The sequence below is a fragment of the Triticum aestivum genome, chromosome 2B (assembly GCF_018294505.1).
Source record: "Triticum aestivum cultivar Chinese Spring chromosome 2B, IWGSC CS RefSeq v2.1, whole genome shotgun sequence".
Lineage (NCBI taxonomy): Eukaryota > Viridiplantae > Streptophyta > Magnoliopsida > Poales > Poaceae > Triticum > Triticum aestivum.
Window position 1 is genome coordinate 37,410,458 of NC_057798.1, and position 5,405 is coordinate 37,415,862.

The 5,405-nt window shown below is 44.1% G+C and overlaps 1 pseudogene; it reads right to left on the reverse strand.

Annotated features, from left to right (window-relative positions):
- Positions 1-653: 653 nt before the first annotated feature.
- LOC123038882 (G-type lectin S-receptor-like serine/threonine-protein kinase LECRK1) lies at positions 654-2,992 on the reverse strand (annotated as a pseudogene).
- Between the last annotated feature and the right edge of the window lie 2,413 nt (positions 2,993-5,405).

A 5,405-nucleotide genomic window follows, 5' to 3' on the forward strand; every position in this document is an offset into this window, starting at 1 on the left:
CTGGTTTAATGCATGGTGGAAGACGTATGGGATATCCATCGGGAGGGAGCGTTGGTTTAGGTGAGAATTAAACGAGCGTCTGGTTTCAAGGCATGATTCAAGGAGACTTTGTAACAAGATGGGTTCGTGGTTCGTGGATGGCGGGTATGGTTTTCTCCCCCAACGTCTTAGTCTTGTGAGGGTGCCAACTCTGGAGTTCGATGACGTGTCCGGGGTGTTGCCTCGATCTGATTCGTTTGACGGTAATACTAGAAAATTTGTATCGTTTACTGCCTTCCTTTGACTGTTTCTAATTTTCAAGCAAATATGTCCCTACTGCAAACTTGTTGTGAAATACTCTTCAGTTTATACCTGTCACTGCAAATTGTTTATTTGAACATTATATTATCATCTCACTTGCTGAACTCTGCAGTAGTACTGTGTGTAAAGGTCAGATACAAACATCTCGGAGTAACATGAATATAACCTTCAGGAAACTCAAATAGTTACATAACTGACCTTTATCTTCAATGCATTTGATCTAATGCAGTGATGTTATTGTAGAAATTGTATACTTGTAGTACACATACTTTGTCCTCTACTAGACAGAGTGTATCTAGCATGCTTATTCAATTCACTCATATAGTACCTTACTGAGCAACATGCAGGATATATTATGGAAGCGAACTGATGAAGGAGTAGGGATCTGGAGGAATGGGGATTGCAACTGCTCCATCAAGAATTTGTGTCACCTTCAGCATGTTGGGTCGCATGGTCGGGCCCTCCTGGAGGCACCATAGTGCTACTGATAGAAATCTTTCGACCTTCTTAATGTTGAAGATCGCGTCATCGTCACCCTCCACCAGCAAGTCGAACCTCCGACACCTATAGCAGTCATTTGCCCAGTAAGTCAGTATCGTCTACTCTTCATCAACTACCTCCAAATCAACATTTCTTCTGCAGCAGACAAGCTCGAGTAGGATCACTCCAAAGCTGTAGACATCGACCTTGGCAGTGATCCCGATGTTCTTGAACCACTCTGGGGCGACATATCCTCGAGTACCTCTAATACCGGTGTTTGTCCTTGTCTGATTTCTCAAGAGAAGCTTCGCTAGGCCAAAGTCCGAAATCTTTGCGACAAGGTTGTCGTCAAGAAGAATGTTCTGTGGCTTTATGTCACAATGGATGATTTGTGTGCTACACTCTTCATGCAAGTAGAGCAACCCTCTTGCCACCCCAAGTGCGATATGAACCCGTGTGTTCCAATTTGGCCGGACGTCGTTAAATAGAAGCCGGTTGAGTGAGCCATTGGTCATGAACTCATAAACTAGCAGTCTTTCAGTTCCTTCATTGCAGAAACCAATTAGCCGGACCAGATTCTTGTGGAACGTTTGTCCAATGGTTTGGACTTCTACCCTAAACTCCTTTTCAGTTTCTTCTTGGAGCTTGTCGATCTTCTTGACAGCGATGTGGGTCTACAGATCATCTTGCAACTCACCCTTGTACACAACACCAGAGGCACCACTACCGAGGACCTCATGGAAACCACTGGTTGCTCTCTCCAGCTCATTGTAAGTGAAGGTCTTCAGGGGCAACTGAGTTGTACTTGAGGCTTGGAACAGCGGACCATTCTTCTTTTGGGTGATATGACAGTAAGTACCAAACACCAGAATAGAGATGAGGAGGAAGTTCACCAATATGGAACAACCAAGAAACAAGGAACTCCCAAGGATCCAATACTTTTTGTCATGCTTCCATTTTTTGGAGGCAGTACTGGGTACTACAGACTCTGAATTGTTGCTACTTGGCACCTTGAGAAGGGAGCTTCTTTTTCCAACATGTGCTTGTGCTTTCACTATATACTGATACTGCTCGTAATCAGATAGTGGCCAATCTACACCAGAAATTGGTCTCAGCTCAAATTGTGCCAGTGCTGCGGCCTCATCCAAGTCGCAGCTTTGCGGCTGAAAATCTTGTTTGCATCCTTTGTACCTCCTCTCCTCATCAAAGAACTTGTACCGTGGTGGGCAGACACAACTTACTATCTGGTTCTTGGTGCCATCGAAGGTGCAGTAACTATTGAACCCACATACGCCACTGCCAACAGCTGTAACTACTGCATGGCAGATATTTTGGGGAAGTAAGCACACTGCACTCCACATCTCACCACTGAACACACTGGACTTTGGATTCTTTCGGTATACATATTGCCGGAAAACACCATCCGAGTCAAGTGTAGCACGGTGGAAGTAGTCTACCATAGATCCTAGCACACCTGATGTGATGTTGATCTGAGTACCATTTGTTAGGAGGAAGTATACTCTGCCAGTTTCATTTAACACCAGCTGTGAGCCATTCCCGGCTGCCTCGGTGGACCAATAAGAACGATGCTTGAAGCCGGAGGGCTCAACAACGAATAGAAGGCAAGGTTTCCATCACTTTGCACATGCAGGAGAAACCGACCATTGGAATAGCCGGTGGTGTCAAGTCGAGCACGGAGTGACTTGTTATGAGTCTGGTTACAAGGCAGAACCTGGGTAGGCAGGATGGTGTCCGACGGCACATCAAAAGTCTGCCATTTTGTGTTGCCGTCTGCACCAACGAGCACAAAGTTGCCACTATCGCGCATTCTGGCGGAGGCCACACCAGTTACCTAGGGATTCCAGACCTCCACACTGGAGGAGTCACGAAGCGAGAGTGCTCCATCTGTGGTGAGTTGGAGGATAGAGCCAGATGATACCTATACCTCCGATGGATCTTGGTCCATAATCTTGGCATACCAAGCGACCGTCTTGTCGCTGATCTTGTTGAACCAGATGGCGAGGAGGTAGAAGGAGGCATTTCCCTCAACGGGTCGGAAGCCGAAAGCAAAGTCGCCAGAGGGTGAGAGCCATGACGATGTTGGCCCCTGGGGTGCCAATGTGGATCCCAGGGTGATGTTTCTCTGAGCTTGGGTGGATGAGGGGAACAATAGTGGCAGCAATAGCACAGGCAAGAGGAGCAGAGATGCCATTATATTGTTCCTTCTTCCTAGTGAGGATGAGCGATGCCAAACTTATGCACTTATGCTCCTCCAAATAAATGGCGTTTGATGGTCTTTTTCACTTTGGAATTCCACATGCCTGAAAAATCAGTTGCTTATGTGAGGTTGACAAACGCAATTCCAGGGGATGCATTGATATGTTTTTGTCCCATCGAAATCAGAAGTTAGTGCACCATAGGGATGATTTGCTGTATTTGGGACTTTTCCACGAAAATAGTGCGCATCCTTTTCAGAGGTAGTCACGCCTGACATGTGTGAGTTTGTGATTGCCTTCTGATTAGAGGTGACAATTGTTTCTCCAGTGCAGCGTCAAGGATAAGAAAAAGAGAGGAATAATGTTGCTTACCTTCTCCCGTGCAGAACGATAATTTCGTGGCAACACAATTTGTACAGTTCAAAGTTACACCTTCTCTGAACTACATTCTCTTTCAGATCAAGGGTGATGTTTTTCTGAGCTTGGGTGGATGGGCCGAACACTACTAGTAAAAACAGCTCAGACAATAAGAGCGGAGATACCATCTTTCCTTCTTCCTATATCACCAATGAGCAATGCCAAACTTATACACTTATGCTCCTTCAGATAATTGGCATTTGACGGTCCTTTTCACCTTGGAATTCCACACGCCTGACTAATCAGGTACTTATCTGATGTTGCCACGCGTATGGGGCATAACATGATTCCAGAGAATTCATGGAAAATTTTGTCGCTTCGGTCAGAAGTTAGTGCCCCATAGTAGAATCGTTTTCTTTAGGGTAGTTCCAAGAATTTAATGCACATCCTTTTCGAAGTAGACATGCCCCTGACGGGTGTGAGCTTGTGATCGGTTTGCAGAGCTGCAAGTCTTTTTCCAGTCCACACTCCAGGACAAGTATAACAACGAGAACTAATGCTTCTTTCCTTTTCCTGTGCTAAGTGACATTCGTGTGGCAACGTAGATAGGTAGTACAGCTGAACTAAGGTATATCATATCTCAACTAATAATATTCATTTTTCCTTTCGCTGAAATGACTCTTATCCAATATGTTTCTTCTGCCTAGATTATTTTTTACATATAACCGTTGTTAATTATAAGAGATCGTTGCCTAATTTCATGGTGAAGGATGATAGGATATTGAAGATATGATATTACTAAGTGGTGGCTGCTGGCAATTCCAATTTCGTGGGGCAAATCAGGACCTTTAATATTGCTTTCCATGGATAACTTGTGACTGTTCGCTTTTCCTTTGTCGTTATAACTTATAAGGTACATTCAATCTGAATTCTACATTTTATTGTTTGCTCATGCATTACGGCATTCATTACATGAATGTATGGATCAGTTCGTTTAGAAAAACTATATCGTCCCATCCATCTCATGCTTTTGGTCGCCACACCAGTATAATAAGGTTCCCGTAAATATAGAAGTTGACTCAAGGTGAAGTGCATGATCACGACATGTTGAAATGATGTACTATAGCTGGCCTACCACAACTCTATATGTGTATGCTTCTTCAGGGATATCATGCCCATTGTTCGGGTATGATAGGACTCCTTCATCTTAGCTTCCGTTTGGCTCATGTGAGATCTTGGAGAAAACCAAATCAAAACCCAAGTTCCAATGTAAACAACTCACCTTGTTCACAGTTTGAATTGGACCAAACAAAACCACAGAAAAATTATTCAGCTAGGCCGTACAGCGGTTTAGAGTGTGTTCTGCTTCTTAGTTCAATCCGCGGAGTCCGTGAGCTGATATGGGTTAGACATGTGTCCAGACCAACCAAATCATGCCAATCCGGTAAAATATCCCTAGAGACGTCAACCACTCATATCAGGCGGCAGATGGTTGGCGTGAGGGCATGTTGGACGTGGCTACAGCTCCAACGAGGGCTATGGTTGCCAGGTAACCGCATAGTTGATAGTGTGGCGGCGATTGTGCTGGAAGCCTGGAGCCACTGAGATTTATGCCATAGTCATCTTACTTGCCTCTCTGTGACTGTTAGTTTGTTCTCCATCATTCTTGCTGAGCAACTCATCCACTTCATCTAAAATGAGTTTATGCGCAATTCTCTGCCACTCTCCTAAAACCGTCGTAGGTACATTTTATTAGGTTGTTTCGAGTTTTTTTCTACAGAAACAACGATGGCCCATTAGACTTGGTATTCATCACCAAAGTGTATATTGCTAATCAAGTGGGATCATACATGTGCGCAAATGAGGTGAATTTTCTTACAATTCTGGATTAACCTTATATCCAGATTTGCTAGACATTTCATTTTTCAGAAATGTTTGTTGCCCACGTGCTGAACTTGTTTAAGAATGGCAAATATAAAAGATGATCAATCTCTTTTTTGGACAAGTTGTAGTACGTACAACTTTGTTTCCCACACTGTAATTTGACCTGCA